Raw genomic sequence first — 22,520 nt, 5'->3', positions numbered from 1 at the left:
CACCAAACCTCTTTGCCAAATAATAGCTGGTCTACAAGCTCACAACGAGGCGTTGTGAGCTTGTAGATCTGCTATTTCTTGGCTAATGTTTCACTAAGAATAGGGATGCTAGGGTTCAAGGGATCACACAAAGATTTGGAGGACCCCCTGTAGTAACTCTGAGGACCCCCTAGGGGTCCCGGACCCCCTGTTGAAGACCTCTGGTTTATGTCCCAAAAACGAAAGGTTTGAGGCTAAATTACCACTCCTGAATGCAGAACCATCATTTCTGCCTGGCTTTCAGGGCATTTTCAGCTGCAGTACCCCTGAGTGGGAAGACTGCGCCCATAAACTGAGAAAGACACAATGGTCAGAAATAGGACTTTGAGGATAGAAGGTGCTAGTGGGACATATATACTTAAGTATTGTTATTTTGATTGACTTGTTTTCAGTCCCATGGTACAACATCAATAAAGCATGGAATTGTGGACAAAATCCATAACAATATATTTTTGGCTCAAATGCCAAATAAATAATGGACCTTGATATGAAAAAGGTTGAGGGGGAAGACTACGTAAATGGTAAAATAAATGGTAAATGGTGCATTTATATAGCGCCTTTATCCAATGCGCTTTACAGAGATTGTGCATTACATTCACCCATTCACACACACATTCATACACCGATGGCGGAGGAAACCATGCAAGGCACCAAGCCTGCTCACCGGGTAGCAACTATAGGGGTTCAGAGTCTTGCTCACTAACTCTGGGGCAGCCCGGGATCGAACGTAAAAACGTATAAATATCATGGAGATGCAAGGTTTCTCCGCCGACGGCGAGGGCACATTGTTGTGCACGGAGGCCATGCACGGTCTGGGAACAGGGGCGTCAATTGGGTATGGCAGGGGTATGCAGCTGCCATATTCTGGGTCCAGGGGGGAAAATAAATATAAATCCATGAATGTCTCTTTGTCTATCTTATGTTGTTAAATTACAGTAAATTAACTACAAATGCAGAATTTTACAAATGGTCATTTAACAAGGTATTATAATTATATTCCCCACACTGTATTCCCCCCATTTTGACAAGATGGTATATTCCCAGGTTCCGCAGGTCAGCTGCACAGGTGCAATGCATTATTGTTAATTGTGACACGTTTACTAACATGCCAAGTTTAGCTGCACTTGAACAACCGTAACAGGCTACCATATCCAGCCCAAGAAACCGTAGAAACCTGTGTAAAAAACTGACAAAACTAGTTTTTGTCAGTTGTGAGGCGTTGTGAGCATGTAGATCGTCTATTTTCACAATAGAACGTGTTACAAAATGTAATGCCTCTTTTCCATGAGGACTCCCATCTTTGCCATACCCTAGCTTTTGCTGAACTGACGCCATTGTCTGGGAAGCACTTTGTGTTGCCAACAGTATAAAGGTCAGCGTGTGTAGTAATATAAACATTGCGTTTACGCTGAACTAAATACTGTTGGAGAGCTCTCATGGGAGCCTCGGTGTGTTTATGTGAGGTTGTCTGCAGCCAAAGGCTGGGGACGACCTCGGTTACGGTAGCCACAAGGAATACAATAACACTGGCGGACAGGTCCTTGAGTGTGAGCGAGAGAGCAAGGCACTGCTGAGCCCTGCTCAGTGTGGCTGGCAGCGGCAGTGTGTGGGATGCTGGTTGTACTGGACTGCCAGTGGTTGGAAAAGTACTCACATTTACTTTAGGTAAAAGTAACAATTAACACTTTGAATACCATCATTTTGCCATACACATGTTAGGTACTCCATGTGTTGAAAAGTACAAAAAGCAGTGGTATAAAAACATACTTAAAGTAGGAAAGTACTCATTATGCAGAATGTCCCATTTCACAAGCTTTCAAATATATACAACTTTTGAAAAGAGCAGGTCGCGACGCATTGTGAGCTTGTAGATAGGCTATTTTCAAATGGCCGAAATGTATAGGGCTGAAGTGGGTAATGGATGTTTTGTAATGATAATCAGTGGAGTAAAAGTATAATATTTGCCACTTTGATCTAGTGGATTAGAGAGGTAAAAGTACTGGACATTTGGAAGTAAAAATACCTCAAAACTGTACTTAAGTACAGTACTTGAGTATTTTATGAGTCAATTTCTTCTACCCTAAGCAAAGATTGTCAAAGAACACCAGCGTTCTAATCTGGGGTAGAACTAGAATAAATAATGGATAGGAAAAAAGTCGAAATGTATAGAAGTGTATGGAGAATCAGGGTCTGGATGTCAGGATTCCTGCCCGCCTGTCACGTCCTGATTCTGTCCCCAGCCCCTCCCCTCTCCTCTCTGGACTCTGATTCCCTGGAGTGGACTCACCTGCGGGTGTCAGCCGTGCCTAGTTGGCTAACGAGCCCCAGAGACTATTTAAGACTGTCGGTAACTGCTCTCTGTGCTGAATCATCAAGTATTGTTGTTTGCCTTTCTGGGTTTCCGTGTGTTCCCCTGTGTCCTGAGTTTGTCCCTGTGAGGCGTACCTTTGTTTGTTCCTGTGTTAAGAATAGCCGTCGTTAAACTGTCCTCCTTAATTTTCTGTCTTTACTCTAAGAGCCCGTTCAGACGGGGTCCGACATGTCCCCTTTCCGACATGTCTCCTTTCCGATCTCTAACCCTTACCCTAAACCTAACCTCTATGGAAGTGTCGCCACTCTGACAATAAGAAGTCAACATGTCGTAATGGAGACATTTAACCGTTCAGACGAAGACAATTTCTATAGAAAACGTCAAAATAAAATATCAGATAATGCCTTCCGTTTAGACGACAACATTGTTTTCAGGGGTTGAAAACGCAACAAAGTGAAACCACCTCCCAGGGTGGAAATCTTGGAGAACGCCCTGCCTCGCATCTCCATTCTAAACGGTTAAAAACTGTGAAACGAGCAAAACGTATGACATCATGGCTAACGTTGGTTCAGCTTAACACTGGAGAATGTAAACAAAGCAAGCAAGACAGCTGTGATGGGAAGTAGAGCGGACGTTATGTCACTTGTCTCTCGGCAGCGTGTCGCCGCCACCTAGTGACATGGCATGCACACTACAGCGTTTCATTCATTGATGCGTCTTCCTATGAACACTGGAAAAAAAGCATCGGCACCTCGCCTTTTTCTCTAGAGATCGTTGTTGTCACCTGTGATGTCACAGTGATGTGTCAGGGGAACCACAGTGTCAGGCGTTACCTGTCCAGACGGACAAAGCTGTGTTTTACCATGAAAGAACCAATTTTCTTCTTGTTAGGAGGAACGGGACATTTTTCTATTTCTCAAAATTCTACTCTAGTTGTGGGGTTATATGGCTCTCACTGTCAAAATTGTATTATTTCGTTTTTCAACTGATTCTGACAGGAAATTAGGTCTACTAGCCAGGATAAAAAATCTACCCTGATCTGCTCACTGCAAATACCCACAGTGGCCAAATCAAGTTGGGCTCCCATCGACTTTCTATACAGGAGGAAAATACCCAGAAAAAATCAAACCTCGGTTCGAAGTGGAGCGGTGAATTTGAGCAGCTGTACCCTATGTGAGTGAGTGAGTGAGTGTAAACTGTGCCTGTGAGTGAGTGGTGAGTGTGCCTGGCCTGCACAAAACAGCGCCCCTCCTTTAACTAGTGTGTTGTGTGTGGCCACTCAAGGTATTGCCCAGGCTACGGACAGGGCCAGCCAGCCAGCCACCCACCCAGCCAGCCAGCCAGCCACATACCCACGGATATACCTGTTCATTGGGAGCGCTTTCACCGCTCCAAAAAGATCTGCTTTAAGTAGGATGTGAGGGGTCTAACTAGGGGTTTGACATGATGCTGAATCCATTGCAAGCATTTGTTTTGCACATAAAACATTCAGATTTTTTATCCTGGCTAGTAGACCTAATTTCCTGTCAGAATCAGTTGAAAAACTAAATAATACAATTTTGTCCAACCTCAGCCTTATTTTTACTGGACTATCTCACAAGTAATTCAAGTACACAAGCAGGCCAGGGTACTTAGGTATAATCTTCTTTTTTTTTTTGCGGAATTGAATTTAAAAAAATATTTTTTCCTTCAATCGCCTGATTTTCTAGCCCCCAAAAAATCAAATATTTGTTCAATTTTCCAATTTTCTAGCCCACAAAAAAATCTGGAAAATGCTTCAAGGCGATTGAAGGAAAAAATATTTTTTAAACTTCAATTCCGCAAATAACCCAGATTATACCTTAGTACCCCCCTGGCCCACGCACAGGCGGTGTAGTGCACAGTTGCGGTTACAAAAATGGATTAGGCTGCTATAAAAAGAAAGCTTTTGTGGGCCTCGCAGGCAGATTGGGCTGCAGGGAAACACCTCTCTGTCTCAGTGAAATCAATAGTCTGATGCGGGCTGTCTGCCCTCAGGTCTCTAACAGATTGATGGTCCAGCCTCTACCGTAGAACAAAAAGCCCCATCGTGTATTATTAGTAGCTGCTATATCAGCAAGCAGCCATCAATTAAGGAGATGGATGGCCTCATATTATTTTTAAAATACATCAGATGCTCTCATGTGGCAGCAGTGAGATGAGATAACATCCAATATATGGTATTTCAGTCTCTTTCGTCAAGTATATTGCATTAGCACGTGTAAGTGGATCTGACTAAGAGTGTCTGCTAAATGCCTGAATTGTAAAATCTTTATGCTGTTAGAGCATTCTGCTGTTAGAGCAGTCAATCTAGTTTTTAGTCCCATATTTGCAGCAGGGCTCCTAGGATAGCGGTGGCGGTCTGTCCATCAGTCGTCTAACTCTTTGGTCCCAATTAAGATTATGTCAAAAAGCAATGGTTTGGAATTTGCTGTGCATTTACTGATCCCCAGACCCAAGAGTTCAAATGAATTTTCCGACAGTTCAAAACAACAGAATCTACACTGGGATCACTTTGATACCCGATCTCTGATTGCAGATTTATCTCAGAAAACATTACAGTATGTCAAGAAGAAATATGCCAAAAGTTTGGTTCATCAAATAATATCTTAAACACCCGAAATTCTTATCTGATCCACTCACATAGGCATTATGGGCCCTGTTTCCATCCATACCCAGCTATCCCTAAACTTCTTTGCCTTTTTTTTTTTTACTATTTTGAACAACATGTTTAAATATAGCCTTTCTACATCGACACGTTGTGAGCTTGTAGATCAGCTATTTGAACTATTTAAAAACATTTTAGTTTTTTAGTTTTTCAAAATAAAATGCATAAAAGTTTAGGGTTAAGGGGTAAGGCGTGGACGAAAATAGGGCCCTAAATGTTTTACTCTTGGGCCCATAGGATGAAGCACGCTGACGTTCCTCTAGACCACCTTTGGGGCAGGTTGTCCACTTGCACACAAGATATCTCAAAATGTAATGTGGCGGACTGAAATGAAACTTCATGCTCCCCGGAAAAGTTTGTGATCCCATGACCATTCCTCTGACGCCACCTTCAGGCCATAAGGTAAACTTATTTTTAATTTTAAGCCCCTTGAATGATAGTGCAGGCTCTGGCTAGTGGCTACATCAATCACTTCAGTTCTAATCTGAGTTCCCAGAAGTTCTTTTTTCGCCACTAGCCTAGGGGGGCGAACTTCTGGGCTGAAACCATTATATCTCTGGGCCGGAAGATGGCCCAGCTCAGAATCTGAGCTGCACAAGTATGGGTAGCTGGAGGCAAAGAAAACCACTTTGGCCCAGTTGGGTGTAAGGAGCAGCATGGGCTTTAGGGGCTGCTAGCGGGGCTAGTAGTCTTGTTGTTTCAAGGATTTGACAGTACCTCCGTGGGGTTTTTGGCATCAGACAGAGAGAGGAAGACAGACAGACAGACAGCCAGACAGCCAGACAGACAGACAGACAGACAGCCAGACACACAGACAGACAGACAGACAGACAGACAGACAGACAGACAGACAGACAGACAGACAGAGAAAATATAAATGCACTCATTCTGCAGCTTGTAAGTGATCAAACTCCCTTCACCTCCCCAGGCTTCTCCTTGTGCCATCTATAAATCCACCATGTCAGTATGTTCATTGTGTGGATTCCTATGGATTGTATGATGTTATATCTGTATTCTGTTCTGTGTCATGCTGGCACAGATAAATCTGTAGTATCACAACAGTCACTTGCAGTCACTCCACTCATTTTAATCTAAATAACACGTGAACAAGTGACAAACATATATCTGCATATCGTCCCTGTCGGGCAGAAACCTCGTATCTCCAAGTTTCACATTTGTACGTTTTAGTAAAGTAAAGCCCTGCTTCATCATATAAGGCTGTCGCACAAAAGTAGTGAAAACAGCCGATCTGCAAGCACACAACGCCTCGCGGTGCGAGGCGTTGTGTGCTTTTAGATCTGCTGTTTTCACTAGTTTAGTTCATTTTTAAAATGATAAATACAAAACGGTCTTGGACATACGAGGTTTCCCCCCGACAAGACGATATCTATCAATAGCAGGCATGAACAAGTGATACGAGGTTTGCGTCGGTCTAACACTGGGACACTGTGATAGCAGTATAGGGGAAGGTGTGAGACAGTGTTTGCCCATGAGGACAGCTGGGATTAGATCATTACACAACGTGTGCACCATGTGTGTGTGAGTCGTGTGTGAGACATGGACGGACGGAGTGAGTGAGGAGTGAGAAAGAGTGTGCGTGTGTGTTACAGCACAGAATGTTTGGCAAAATGACATGCCCTGAAGAGGGATTGAATTGAGCACCCGCTTCGAACGTTATCAGAACATAGAATGTCCATTATCAGCCTTTATTAACTGCATAGAATGCGCCCATTATGGCCATATTGCCCATACTGAGGAACTCATTATGTTTTTATCAGACATAGTCTCTGTTGATTATGGTACGTCCCATGGAAAATGCCCATACTCTCGTTCAGGCACTATGTTTTAATCAGACATTCTGTCTGTTGATAATGTAACGTTCTATTACATCACATCGGCCGATATGTCAGTCACGTGACTGCTGTTTTTTTTTGTTTCGTTTTTTTCAACACTGCTCCCATAACCTTTATTCTCAGTGTTATATGCAATATTTTACGAAAGTTTCTGCATTATATTGTTCACTGATACAAGACTGACAGTCTTATTATAATTATCTTCAAAATAGCGTTGGTACTTTCTCCCTTTTTAGTCCTTACGTCAACATAAACATTCAGATTTCAAAGATACGGCGTTTGCTCAATAGCCAAGGATGTTACAATTATGGACGGCCCCTCACATGTACGCATAATGTTCCGTGTTGTTTAATAATAATCATTTTTGATCCGATCGGTGGCTTTTAACAACGCGACCCCATCGGCCGTTGGGGTGTATTGCACCTTATAACTCCTATCACTGATCTGATTAAAATGCTTTTTACTAAACAATACAGAATGCACTCGTGCCGAGGTTGGGCCGTATATAATTGTAACATCTGTAGCCCCGGGGAAATAACTCTATATTTGAAATCTGAAAGTCTTTGTAGATGTACGGAGGGAGAACGTGCAAAGATTATTTTTTTGAAGATATCACGTTGGGAATGCGATTGATCCCAGGCTGAGACTGACTACTGTATCCGGTTATTTCCACGCGTTACGACGCGTTGGCACAGACAGAGTATTTCCGTATCCTGTCCAGGGCGGAAGTAATGTGTAACGCGAAATTATCACACTCAGACTGAACCACCCGGGACCAACCAGGAGGCTAAAACAGAGGCTCGTGGATTGTTGTTTAACTCGTTTCACAAGAGAAAAGAAGCTCGCTTTCGTGGATATCTTCATATAGCGACTCCATTCAGGTAAGAGACAATAGGCATCATCTAGAATGACTCAATGGGGGTGTATTGTTAAAATGTTAGGCTGTTCTACAGTAGGTCTGTAATGTTTTTTCTTTACCTTGCAACACATGCTAACTCTCATGCTAACTGAAAGCTATTAAAGCTAACAACAACAACAGCTCCCTCCCTCAGCCAGGGACCCCTTCTTAGCTGAGAGAGAGATGAAGCAGGGACCCCTTAGCTGAGAGAGCAGGGACCCCTTAGTTGAGAGAGAGATGAAGCAGGGACCCCTTAGCTGAGAGAGAGATGAAGCAGGGACCCCTTAGTTGAGAGAGAGATGAAGCAGGGACCCCTTAGCTGAGAGAGAGATGAAGCAGGGACCCCTTAGTTGAGAGAGAGATGAAGCAGGGACCCCTTAGTTGAGAGAGAGATGAAGCAGGGACCCCTTAGCTGAGAGAGAGATGAAGCAGGGACCCCTTAGCTGAGAGAGATGAAGCGGGGACCCCTTAGCTGAGAGAGAGATGAAGCAGGGACCCCTTAGCTGAGAGAGAGATGAAGCAGGGACCCCTTAGCTGAGAGAGATGAAGCAGGGACCCCTTAGCTGAGAGAGAGATGAAGCAGGGACCCCTTAGCTGAGAGAGATGAAGCAGGGACCCCTTAGCTGAGAGAGATGAAGCAGGGACCCCTTAGCTGAGAGAGAGATGAAGCAGGGACCCCTTAGCTGAGAGAGATGAAGCAGGGACCCCTTAGCCGGGAGAGATGAAGCAGGGACCCCTTAGCTGAGAGAGAGATGAAGCAGGGACCCCTTAGCTGAGAGAGAGATGAAGCAGGGGACCCCTTAGCTGAGAGAGAGATGAAGCAGGGACCCCTTAGCTGAGAGAGAGATGAAGCAGGGACCCCTTAGCTGAGAGAGAGATGAAGCAGGGACCCCTTAGCTGAGAGAGATGAAGCAGGGACCCCTTAGCTGAGAGAGAGATGAAGCAGGGACCCCTTAGCTGAGAGAGAGATGAAGCAGGGACCCCTTAGCTGAGAGAGATGAAGCAGGGACCCCTTAGCTGAGAGAGAGATGAAGCAGGGACCCCTTAGCTGAGAGAGATGAAGCAGGGACCCCTTAGCTGAGAGAGATGAAGCAGGGACCCCTTAGCTGAGAGAGAGATGAAGCAGGGACCCCTTAGCTGAGAGAGATGAAGCAGGGACCCCTTAGCCGGGAGAGATGAAGCAGGGACCCCTTCGCTGAGAGAGATGAAGCAGGGACCCCCTTAGCTGAGAGAGAGATGAAGCAGGGACCCCTTAGCTGAGAGAGAGATGAAGCAGGGACCCCTTAGCTGAGAGAGATGAAGCAGGGACCCCTTAGCTGAGAGAGATGAAGCAGGGACCCCTTAGCTGAGAGAGAGATGAAGCAGGGGACCCCTTAGCTGAGAGAGAGATGAAGCAGGGACCCCTTAGCTGAGAGAGAGATGAAGCAGGGACCCCTTAGCTGAGAGAGAGATGAAGCAGGGACCCCTTAGCTGAGACCCCCCCCCCTAGGGGGTCCCCGGAGTTACTACTGGGGGTCCTCCAAATCTTTGAGTGATATAAACCTTTTTTCTACTCCTTTTTTATATTAACTACTTGAACCCTAGTGTCCATATTCTGAGAACTGTAGCCCAAAATAGCAGATCTACAAGCTCACAACGCCTCAATCAGCTGTTTTTGGCAAAGACCTTTGGTGTAGAGGGGAAAAAGAGCAGACCAAGTACAGAGTGAAAGGTCAAGTTTATTAAGTATTGACAGTTCAAGTGGTTAAATATCTGAAAACACAAATTGACATGAAAATACACTGATGATTGTGCTGTCAAACAATGAAACTATATGGAATCTAATCAATCTATGAACAGGTTGTGGGGGTCCCTGCTTCAATCTCTCTCAACTAATGGGTCCTTGGCCTGAAAACGTTGTTTAATCTGTCAATTATTTAAGCAATTAATCAGATTGTGGCATTTGTTTAGCTATTACCTTATACATTTCTGATTAAAGAATAGCTACACATTTGTCAGGCTAAATTGTAACCGTGTTCTTTTCAAATAGGTAATTTAAAAATAAATATTCAAGGCATATTTTTAGCAGGGTTCCCACGGTCATGAAATTACTGGAAATATTTTGAAACAGTCCTGGAAGGTCCAGGAGAAATAGCTATGCATTCTTTGAATATTAGAGGCAGAAATTGTGAAAATAGCCGATCTTCATGCTCACAACGTTGCGAGGCGTTGTGAGCATGTAGATCTGCTATTTTCACAATAGAACAGTGTTATACAACATTTCTCAACTCTTTAGTGCTCGTCAGGGTGCCGGGTCCCCAGTAAAAACATGATTATTTCGGGGTCACGGCCTGAAAAGGTTGAGAACCACTGGCATACACTACCTGTCTTTGGGCATTGTGCATAGGAGTAAGCAACATGTTATTGAGCTGAATTATTGTTATATAGTCCTGTATATTGGGTTAAATATTCTGGAAAAGTTTTGGAAATTAATTGGAAAACATTTGTGGGAACCCTGAGTAATGTGTGTGTGTGTGTGTGTGTGTGTGTGTGTGTGTGTGTGTGTGTGTGTGTGTGTGTGTGTGTGTGTGTGTGTGTGTGTGTGTGTGTGTGTTTGTGTTTGTGTGTGTGTGTGTGTGTATTACTACCAGCGGGGCATCCTGGCCTACCAGTTCAAAGAAAGGCCCAAGAACATTCGCTTCATCGACGAGGAAGATGCAGGCTGCCACGGTGCCCCAGCCCCACAGACCAGCTACGTCACCATCATCCCAGCCAACCCCATAAGCACCAGGTAGGCCTGTCACAATTATTACCAGGGTTCCCACGGTCATGAAATTCCTGGAAATATTTTGAGATTAGAATCATATTTTTCCAGTACTGGAAAAGTTTTGGAATTGATCAAGGCTCCTGGAAGGCCCTGGAAAAAATAGCTATGCATTGTCTTTGGTTATTGATTTGGTTAATACCTCTGAAATGGCAAATTAAACATGGGCCAAATTGTCAAATATTAGAGCCAGAAATTGTGAAAATAGCCGATCTACATGCTCACAACGTCTCGCAGCGCAGTTTTGGAAATTAATTGATAAAAAGCTGTGGGAACCCTGTTTTAGTTCTTTAGCACGGTATTAATAGAAATTCCAGCGATTATGTGCCGATTTGATTACGATTACTAAACTAGTAAGACGCCTCAGGGCGACAATTCTTGGCCATCTGGCCAGTGATGTATATCGGACCAGTTACCCATATACTATATGGAGATCCATGTACTGTACGTCCCTTTTATGCCCATACATGGAGATCCCTGTCTGAACCAGCCGCACATAATATGGGCTGTCTTCCTCCACATATGGGCAATTCCATTATGCAGTTCTGTTAGATATGGGCTTAATCAGGAATCTCCATATATGGGCATAAAAGATTCTGGGGAATACCCATATATGGACTTTTACATAGGTGATGTCACCGGATGTATCAAGGGAACCAACCCATATGTAAAAATGTGTACACACACACGTCTACACGGAGATAAGCTGTGACATTTCTCATGGCAACCTTAAGTCGCAATTAGTTGGGGCACTCCAAATTTACACAAACTCTGTTTTTCTCCACAGATGAAGCCCAAACATGCCAGGAAGGTCAACGTTGCGGCTGACTCTGGATTGCCACAGTGACCTCCGAGAGAGCAGCATGGATCTGTCTACAGCAGGATCAGCATGTGCGACCACTGGAGCACTTTTGGACTGAACTCTTTACATTTGGATTTGGTGGACAGATTTGTGGAGTATTTATCTGCAACTGCCTGAGGACAATGAAACAAAATGGACTTCCAGGAGCTGCTCACCAGCTTCTACCGGAATGGAGAGCACCTCCCACGGTCACCAGCCCATTCGCCTATAACTTATTCGCCTTAACAGATTTCGCTCTTTCACCGTGCATGGAGGAGAGTCTTTTCACGGCCGTTGAAGAGCCATTTCGCCTAAATGTTCAAGGGTCCGTCTTTTTTATCCATTTTGCCTGGCTGCCACGCTGTGGGCAGACAGACAGACAGGTAGACAGACAGACAGACAGACAGACAGACAGAATTTGGCACAGAGCAGAGGAGCGCGAACCAGACACCACTTCACCATAATAAAGCAGCAGTAGTAGGCTATCTTCCAAATCAAATTGTCAGGAGGACATCATGTCATGACTCATGACCTTGCGCAGCAGTGCACGTATCAATTAATTAATTATTTAGACACTGATTCCAAAGCTCTAATCTGTATGTCTGCTCAATTCTGCTGTAAACATAATGTTGGCCTTCGTTCCATTTTGGGGGCTGGGCGGCCAACAAAGTAAATCGTCACTGTCGGGCAGAAACCTTGTATCTCCAAGTTTCAAATGTGTACATTTTTTCGCAAAGCCCTGCTTCATCAAACAAGGCTGTCGCACAAAAGTAGTGAAAACAGCCGATCTACAAGCACACAACGCCTCTTTAATTACTTTATTAAATGATAAATACAAAACAAACGGTTTTCTACCCGACAACGACAAATTATAACTCAAGTAATTGGCCCACTGGCTTGTCACTTGTCATGATCTGAAATGGCAAATCTTTGAGTAGCAGCAGCGCTATGGAGAGAGATCTCTCTCTATAGCGCGCAATTAGGGCCTCCAACTATTTTTCCCGGGCTGAATCAGGGGCCCAGCACGTCCCTGGTTCTCAACCTGTGGGTCAGTACTCTGTTAACTGTTACTCTTGTTGCATCGAGGGCAGACGTTTTGAAAATGGTGCATTATCTTGTGGAAGAATACATGGAAAATATATATATAAGCTGTATCACAATACACAATCTTATCACGATTCTTTCTCATGTTGGTTTTTATGTTTATCTTTCAAGTTACTTAACAGTCAACCTCCTACAAGATAACAAAAAATAAAAGGGAAAAAGGATGAGGTTTGACAACTACTGATTTAGACGAAATTGCTAATTCTCTGTATTAACAATTCAACATGCATTGTATCACGATATATACTGTATATAATATATCTGAAGAGGCGTATCAACGATATGTATCACCAAATGCCAATTGTCTTTGTAAGCTTCAGGTGGTTGTTATGGTAACGCCTGCTGTCAATCAAATTGTTGCCTTCATCTGTCAATCACTGTTGGTTTTCGACCGTGTTATGCTGTGCTGGTGCTTTTGTTTTAAGATCTTTTGCATGTTACTGTTTTTGTATCAATAAATGATTTTTCATATCCAACTTAATATCTACTCTCTGGACTTACTAACCACACACTACATGCGTGTATGTTTTATGCTTGTTTATGCTTGTTTATGCTCGCAGTAGGGCTTATTGGTAAGCCGTGAGTCAGATGATAAACCTTTGTGCTGTATACAGTATGTCTGCTTTACAGTAACAATTAGTGTGCTATTACATAGTAATAATGCAGTGATACAACTAAGCAGTTAAAATTAGCCAAAAATAGCAGATCTACAAGCTCACAATGCCTCGCGCTGCGAGGCCGTGTGAGTTTGTAGATCGGCTATATTCGGCAAAGAGTTTTGTGTCGTGGAGAAAAAGAGCAGACCAAGTACAGAGTGAAAGGTCAAGTTTATTAAGTATTGACGGTTCAAGTGGTTACAGTAAATACTCTGATGATTTTGCTGTCAAATAATGGAACTATGGAATCACTGAAAAGGTTATAGGGGTCCCTGCTTCATTTCTCTCTCAACTAAAGGGTCCTTGGCCTGAACACATTGAAGACCTCTGCTGTAGAGCTCTGTAGACCCTGATATTAGATAGGTGATAGTGGAGGGTTTAGCACACAACACTGTAGAGCTCTGTAGACCCTGATGTTAGATAGGAGGGTGTGGAGTCTATGGTTATCATTCACTATAGGTTATCATTCACCATCGTCGGCAGGTTAATATTCACCAGTGTCAGCAGTTAATCATTCACCAGCGTCGGCAGGTTAGCATTCACCAGCCTCGGACTAATGGGACATCGGACTAATAACATTAAAAAACGCTGCACGCCCCATCTACTGTATCTGTTAATAGACTGAATGTCCTTTTGGACATTAGGATGTCCTAACCCTAACCCTAACCCTAACCCTGTCCGCCGTCTGTCTGCACTGATACTAAACAGTGTCACCACCCACCACCATGGTAATAGCCGCATACTGAAACAATGCACAAATTATATTTGTCATGACTGACATCACTGATACTAAACAGTGCCCAAAATGACTGACATCACGGAGTTGTCACAGACTGGCATGGGCACAGAACACCAAATATGGGCATAACAGAGAGCCAGATATAGATATACAATGGGTATTACACAACTTTATCTGAGCTTTATGAAGTTTATAATGAAGTTCATAGTGTATAATGACATCTTATCATAAATACATAAAACTTAATGAAGTTCTTTCTTTCTTTCTTTTTCCTTTATTAATTCAGGGGAGCCCATTGAGAGCAAGCTCTCTTTTTCAAGGACACCCTGATCACATCATAAAAAACCACACAAGCAATGTAAAATACAATAGACAATCAAACCACAGTATAACGTTACAGATGCAGGAAGTACATAACATATAATATAGTTCTTACACAAAACATGTGCATTCACTATGTAGTGTGCCCTCAAGGAGCACTTTAAATGTCCCTATAGAGACCAATCGAACCAGTTTCAGAGATTCCTGAAGTTTATCCCACTTGTGTGGAGCATAATACTTGAAGGCCGTCTTTCCTTGCTCACTATTCATAGTTGGACAGGAATACCTAATGAATACCTGTGAGCGAGTTGCATGTCCAGTGACTATTGGTTCTACCAATGTGGATAAATACAAAGGAAGTTTACCACAGAAGGCCTTATAAATAAATAAAATACAGTGTTGCTCTCTATGAACTGTGAGAGATGGCCAACCTACTTTTTCATATAATAAACAATGATGGGTAAGATAATCATCACCAGTTATAAACCGCAAGGCACGGTGGTAGACAGCATCAAGAGGCTTCAGTGTGGAGAGTGAGGCATGCATGTACACAGCACATCACCATAATCAAAGACCGACATTATAACAGATTGTTCAGCGAGAGAGAGAGAGAGAACAAAGAAAAGTCTGACGATTTGATAACCCTAACCCTACAGCCCATTAGTCCGAAACTAGTGAATGCTTACCTGGTGAATTCTAACCCTAAACTTAACCCTAACCAATGTAGGACTAATGAACCTTTGTAGTTATGGGTAGTCCCCTCAGATACAGGGGTCCCCATCCTAAATACTACAGGGTAGTATCAACATCTGTTGTTCATTGGCTAGTTGAAAATAGCATATCTTCTAAGGTTCTGGGTTCAACGTTAAACGTTTTCAGGCCAAGGAGGTCCCTATAACCTTTTCAGTGATTCCATAGTTCCATTGTTTGACAGCAAAATCATCAGAGTATTTACTGTAACCACTTGAACCGTCAATACTTAATAAACTTGACCTTTCACTCTGTACTTGGTCTGCTCTTTTTCTCCACGACACAAAACTCTTTGCCGAATATAGCCGATCTACAAACTCACACGGCCTCGCAGCGCGAGGCATTGTGAGCTTGTAGATCTGCTATTTTTGGCTAATTTTAACTGCTTAGTTGTATCACTGCATTATTACTATGTAATAGCACACTAATTGTTACTGTAAAGCAGACATACTGTATACAGCACAAAGGTTTATCATCTGACTCACGGCTTACCAATAAGCCCTACTGCGAGCATAAACAAGCATAAACAAGCATAAAACATACACGCATGTAGTGTGTGGTTAGTAAGTCCAGAGAGTAGATATTAAGTTGGATATGAAAAATCATTTATTGATACAAAAACAGTAACATGCAAAAGATCTTAAAACAAAAGCACCAGCACAGCATAACACGGTCGAAAACCAACAGTGATTGACAGATGAAGGCAACAATTTGATTGACAGCAGGCGTTACCATAACAACCACCTGAAGCTTACAAAGACAATTGGCATTTGGTGATACATATCGTTGATACGCCTCTTCAGATATATTATATACAGTATATATCGTGATACAATGCATGTTGAATTGTTAATACAGAGAATTAGCAATTTCGTCTAAATCAGTAGTTGTCAAACCTCATCCTTTTTCCCTTTTATTTTTTGTTATCTTGTAGGAGGTTGACTGTTAAGTAACTTGAAAGATAAACATAAAAACCAACATGAGAAAGAATCGTGATAAGATTGTGTATTGTGATACAGCTTATATATATATTTTCCATGTATTCTTCCACAAGATAATGCACCATTTTCAAAACGTCTGCCCTCGATGCAACAAGAGTAACAGTTAACAGAGTACTGACCCACAGGTTGAGAACCAGGGACGTGCTGGGCCCCTGATTCAGCCCGGGAAAAATAGTTGGAGGCCCTAATTGCGCGCTATAGAGAGAGATCTCTCTCCATAGCGCTGCTGCTACTCAAAGATTTGCCATTTCAGATCATGACAAGTGACAAGCCAGTGGGCCAATTACTTGAGTTATAATTTGTCGTTGTCGGGTAGAAAACCGTTTGTTTTGTATTTATCATTTAATAAAGTAATTAAAGAGGCGTTGTGTGCTTGTAGATCGGCTGTTTTCACTACTTTTGTGCGACAGCCTTGTTTGATGAAGCAGGGCTTTGCGAAAAAATGTACACATTTGAAACTTGGAGATACAAGGTTTCTGCCCGACAGTGACGATTTACTTTGTTGGCCGCCCAGCCCCCAAAATGGAACGAAGGCCAACATTATGTTTACAGCAGAATTGAGCAGACATACAGATTAGAGCTTTGGAATCAGTGTCTAAATAATTAATTAATTGATACGTGCACTGCTGCGCAAGGTCATGAGTCATGACATGATGTCCTCCTGACAATTTGATTTGGAAGATAGCCTACTACTGCTGCTTTATTATGGTGAAGTGGTGTCTGGTTCGCGCTCCTCTGCTCTGTGCCAAATTCTGTCTGTCTGTCTGTCTGTCTGTCTGTCTACCTGTCTGTCTGTCTGCCCACAGCGTGGCAGCCAGGCAAAATGGATAAAAAAGACGGACCCTTGAACATTTAGGCGAAATGGCTCTTCAACGGCCGTGAAAAGACTCTCCTCCATGCACGGTGAAAGAGCGAAATCTGTTAAGGCGAATAAGTTATAGGCGAATGGGCTGGTGACCGTGGGAGGTGCTCTCCATTCCGGTAGAAGCTGGTGAGCAGCTCCTGGAAGTCCATTTTGTTTCATTGTCCTCAGGCAGTTGCAGATAAATACTCCACAAATCTGTCCACCAAATCCAAATGTAAAGAGTTCAGTCCAAAAGTGCTCCAGTGGTCGCACATGCTGATCCTGCTGTAGACAGATCCATGCTGCTCTCTCGGAGGTCACTGTGGCAATCCAGAGTCAGCCGCAACGTTGACCTTCCTGGCATGTTTGGGCTTCATCTGTGGAGAAAAACAGAGTTTGTGTAAATTTGGAGTGCCCCAACTAATTGCGACTTAAGGTTGCCATGAGAAATGTCACAGCTTATCTCCGTGTAGACGTGTGTGTGTACACATTTTTACATATGGGTTGGTTCCCTTGATACATCCGGTGACATCACCTATGTAAAAGTCCATATATGGGTATTCCCCAGAATCTTTTATGCCCATATATGGAGATTCCTGATTAAGCCCATATCTAACAGAACTGCATAATGGAATTGCCCATATGTGGAGGAAGACAGCCCATATTATGTGCGGCTGGTTCAGACAGGGATCTCCATGTATGGGCATAAAAGGGACGTACAGTACATGGATCTCCATATAGTATATGGGTAACTGGTCCGATATACATCACTGGCCAGATGGCCAAGAATTGTCGCCCTGAGGCGTCTTACTAGTTTAGTAATCGTAATCAAATCGGCACATAATCGCTGGAATTTCTATTAATACCGTGCTAAAGAACTAAAACAGGGTTCCCACAGCTTTTTATCAATTAATTTCCAAAACTGCGCTGCGAGACGTTGTGAGCATGTAGATCGGCTATTTTCACAATTTCTGGCTCTAATATTTGACAATTTGGCCCATGTTTAATTTGCCATTTCAGAGGTATTAACCAAATCAATAACCAAAGACAATGCATAGCTATTTTTTCCAGGGCCTTCCAGGAGCCTTGATCAATTCCAAAACTTTTCCAGTACTGGAAAAATATGATTCTAATCTCAAAATATTTCCAGGAATTTCATGACCGTGGGAACCCTGGTAATAATTGTGACAGGCCTACCTGGTGCTTATGGGGTTGGCTGGGATGATGGTGACGTAGCTGGTCTGTGGGGCTGGGGCACCGTGGCAGCCTGCATCTTCCTCGTCGATGAAGCGAATGTTCTTGGGCCTTTCTTTGAACTGGTAGGCCAGGATGCCCCGCTGGTAGTAATACACACACACACAAACACAAACACAACACACACACACACACACACACACACACACACACACACACACACACACACACACACACACACACACACACACACACACACACACACACACACACACACACACATTACTCAGGGTTCCCACAAATGTTTTCCAATTAATTTCCAAAACTTTTCCAGAATATTTAACCCAATATACAGGACTATATAACAATAATTCAGCTCAATAACATGTTGCTTACTCCTATGCACAATGCCCAAAGACAGGTAGTGTATGCCAGTGGTTCTCAACCTTTTCAGGCCGTGACCCCGAAATAATCATGTTTTTACTGGGGACCCGGCACCCTGACGAGCACTAAAGAGTTGAGAAATGTTGTATAACACTGTTCTATTGTGAAAATAGCAGATCTACATGCTCACAACGCCTCGCAACGTTGTGAGCATGAAGATCGGCTATTTTCACAATTTCTGCCTCTAATATTCAAAGAATGCATAGCTATTTCTCCTGGACCTTCCAGGACTGTTTCAAAATATTTCCAGTAATTTCATGACCGTGGGAACCCTGCTAAAAATATGCCTTGAATATTTATTTTTAAATTACCTATTTGAAAAGAACACGGTTACAATTTAGCCTGACAAATGTGTAGCTATTCTTTAATCAGAAATGTATAAGGTAATAGCTAAACAAATGCCACAATCTGATTAATTGCTTAAATAATTGACAGATTAAACAACGTTTTCAGGCCAAGGACCCATTAGTTGAGAGAGATTGAAGCAGGGACCCCCACAACCTGTTCATAGATTGATTAGATTCCATATAGTTTCATTGTTTGACAGCACAATCATCAGTGTATTTTCATGTCAATTTGTGTTTTCAGATATTTAACCACTTGAACTGTCAATACTTAATAAACTTGACCTTTCACTCTGTACTTGGTCTGCTCTTTTTCCCCTCTACACCAAAGGTCTTTGCCAAAAACAGCTGATTGAGGCGTTGTGAGCTTGTAGATCTGCTATTTTGGGCTACAGTTCTCAGAATATGGACACTAGGGTTCAAGTAGTTAATATAAAAAAGGAGTAGAAAAAAGGTTTATATCACTCAAAGATTTGGAGGACCCCCAGTAGTAACTCCGGGGACCCCCTAGGGGTCCCGGACCTCTGTTGAAGTAAAGAACAGTGCTTTCTCAGCTAAGGGGTCCCTGCTTCATCTCTCTCTCAGCTAAGGGGTCCCTGCTTCATCTCTCTCTCAGCTAAGGGGTCCCTGCTTCATCTCTCTCTCAGCTAAGGGGTCCCTGCTTCATCTCTCTCTCAGCTAAGGGGTCCCTGCTTCATCTCTCAGCTAAGGGGTCCCTGCTTCATCTCTCTCTCAGCTAAGGGGTCCCTGCTTCATCTCTCTCTCAGCTAAGGGGTCCCTGCTTCATCTCTCTCTCAGCTAAGGGGTCCCCTGCTTCATCTCTCTCTCAGCTAAGGGGTCCCTGCTTCATCTCTCTCAGCTAAGGGGTCCCTGCTTCATCTCTCTCAGCTAAGGGGTCCCTGCTTCATCTCTCTCTCAGCTAAGGGGTCCCTGCTTCATCTCTCTCTCAGCTAAGGGGGTCCCTGCTTCATCTCTCTCAGCGAAGGGGTCCCTGCTTCATCTCTCCCGGCTAAGGGGTCCCTGCTTCATCTCTCTCAGCTAAGGGGTCCCTGCTTCATCTCTCTCTCAGCTAAGGGGTCCCTGCTTCATCTCTCTCAGCTAAGGGGTCCCTGCTTCATCTCTCTCAGCTAAGGGGTCCCTGCTTCATCTCTCTCTCAGCTAAGGGGTCCCTGCTTCATCTCTCTCAGCTAAGGGGTCCCTGCTTCATCTCTCTCTCAGCTAAGGGGTCCCTGCTTCATCTCTCTCTCAGCTAAGGGGTCCCTGCTTCATCTCTCTCAGCTAAGGGGTCCCTGCTTCATCTCTCTCTCAGCTAAGGGGTCCCTGCTTCATCTCTCTCTCAGCTAAGGGGTCCCTGCTTCATCTCTCTCTCAGCTAAGGGGTCCCCTGCTTCATCTCTCTCTCAGCTAAGGGGTCCCTGCTTCATCTCTCTCTCAGCTAAGGGGTCCCTGCTTCATCTCTCCCGGCTAAGGGGTCCCTGCTTCATCTCTCTCAGCTAAGGGGTCCCTGCTTCATCTCTCTCTCAGCTAAGGGGTCCCGGCTTCATCTCTCTCTCAGCTAAGGGGTCCCTGCTTCATCTCTCTCAGCTAAGGGGTCCCTGCTTCATCTCTCTCTCAGCTAAGGGGTCCCTGCTTCATCTCTGTCTCAGCTAAGGGGTCCCTGCTTCATCTCTCTCTCAGCTAAGGGGTCCCCTGCTTCATCTCTCTCTCAGCTAAGGGGTCCCTGCTTCATCTCTCTCTCAGCTAAGGGGTCCCTGCTTCATCTCTCCCGGCTAAGGGGTCCCTGCTTCATCTCTCTCAGCTAAGGGGTCCCTGCTTCATCTCTCTCTCAGCTAAGGGGTCCCTGCTTCATCTCTCTCAGCTAAGGGGTCCCTGCTTCATCTCTCTCAGCTAAGGGGTCCCTGCTTCATCTCTCTCTCAGCTAAGGGGTCCCTGCTTCATCTCTCTCAGCTAAGGGGTCCCTGCTTCATCTCTCTCTCAGCTAAGGGGTCCCTGCTTCATCTCTCTCTCAGCTAAGGGGTCCCTGCTTCATCTCTCTCAGCTAAGGGGTCCCTGCTTCATCTCTCTCTCAGCTAAGGGGTCCCTGCTTCATCTCTCTCTCAACTAAGGGGTCCCTGCTTCATCTCTATCTCAACTAAGGGGTCCCTGCTTCATCTCTCTCTCAGCTAAGGGGTCCCTGCTTCATCTCTCTCTCAACTAAGGGGTCCCTGCTTCATCTCTCTCTCAGCTAAGGGGTCCCTGCTTCATCTCTCTCTCAACTAAGGGGTCCCTGCTCTCTCAGCTAAGGGGTCCCTGCTTCATCTCTCTCTCAGCTAAGAAGGGGTCCCTGGCTGAGGGAGGGAGCTGTTGTTGTTGTTGTTAGCTTTAATAGCTTTCAGTTAGCATGAGAGTTAGCATGTGTTGCAAGGTAAAGAAAAAACATTACAGACCTACTGTAGAACAGCCTAACATTTTAACAATACACCCCCATTGAGTCATTCTAGATGATGCCTATTGTCTCTTACCTGAATGGAGTCGCTATATGAAGATATCCACGAAAGCGAGCTTCTTTTCTCTTGTGAAACGAGTTAAACAACAATCCACGAGCCTCTGTTTTAGCCTCCTGGTTGGTCCCGGGTGGTTCAGTCTGAGTGTGATAATTTCGCGTTACACATTACTTCCGCCCTGGACAGGATACGGAAATACTCTGTCTGTGCCAACGCGTCGTAACGCGTGGAAATAACCGGATACAGTAGTCAGTCTCAGCCTGGGATCAATCGCATTCCCAACGTGATATCTTCAAAAAAATAATCTTTGCACGTTCTCCCTCCGTACATCTACAAAGACGTTCAGATTTCAAATATAGAGTTATTTCCCCGGGGCTACAGATGTTACAATTATATACGGCCCAACCTCGGCACGAGTGCATTCTGTATTGTTTAGTAAAAAGCATTTTAATCAGATCAGTGATAGGAGTTATAAGGTGCAATACACCCCAACGGCCGATGGGGTCGCGTTGTTAAAAGCCACCGATCGGATCAAAAATGATTATTATTAAACAACACGGAACATTATGCGTACATGTGAGGGGCCGTCCATAATTGTAACATCCTTGGCTATTGAGCAAACGCCGTATCTTTGAAATCTGAATGTTTATGTTGACGTAAGGACTAAAAAGGGAGAAAGTACCAACGCTATTTTGAAGATAATTATAATAAGACTGTCAGTCTTGTATCAGTGAACAATATAATGCAGAAACTTTCGTAAAATATTGCATATAACACTGAGAATAAAGGTTATGGGAGCAGTGTTGAAAAAAACGAAACAAAAAAAAACAGCAGTCACGTGACTGACATATCGGCCGATGTGATGTAATAGAACGTTACATTATCAACAGACAGAATGTCTGATTAAAACATAGTGCCTGAACGAGAGTATGGGCATTTTCCATGGGACGTACCATAATCAACAGAGACTATGTCTGATAAAAACATAATGAGTTCCTCAGTATGGGCAATATGGCCATAATGGGCGCATTCTATGCAGTTAATAAAGGCTGATAATGGACATTCTATGTTCTGATAACGTTCGAAGCGGGTGCAATTGAGCAACGTTCGAACCCATCGATTGATTGATTGATTGATTGAAGACTTTATTAGAAGTTTGCATAGAAAAAGGTACAGTTTCATGACGTTACAGTTCACTTGTACAAGGTCA

General features: G+C 43.8%; 1 protein-coding gene and 2 long non-coding RNA genes across 3 annotated transcripts in view; 2 read left to right on the top strand and 1 right to left on the bottom strand.

Moving 5' to 3' along the window:
• camk1a (calcium/calmodulin-dependent protein kinase Ia) overlaps window positions 1–22,520 on the top strand; it is a gene marked incomplete at both ends in the record, with an annotated part of 62,448 nt that overhangs the window by 5,364 nt on the left and 34,564 nt on the right. The window lies entirely within an intron of this gene.
• LOC308287658 lies at window positions 7,659–13,005 on the top strand. Its single transcript, XR_013962152.1, has 3 exons — window positions 7,659–7,770; window positions 10,418–10,557; window positions 11,378–13,005. It is a non-coding gene; the product is annotated as an uncharacterized lncRNA (long non-coding RNA).
• LOC308287659 lies at window positions 15,596–21,440 on the bottom strand. The gene is made up of 3 exons (XR_013962153.1): window positions 21,329–21,440; window positions 18,044–18,183; window positions 15,596–17,223 (listed from the first exon to the last, which is right to left on the bottom strand). It is a non-coding gene; the product is annotated as an uncharacterized lncRNA (long non-coding RNA).

The sequence above is a fragment of the Nannobrachium achirus genome (assembly GCF_963921795.1).
Source record: "Nannobrachium achirus genome assembly, chromosome: 6".
In the NCBI taxonomy this organism is placed as follows: Eukaryota; Metazoa; Chordata; class Actinopteri; order Myctophiformes; family Myctophidae; genus Nannobrachium; species Nannobrachium achirus.
The sequence above is the reverse complement of the archived record's forward strand: the minus strand, read 5'-3'. Positions and strand labels throughout refer to the sequence as shown.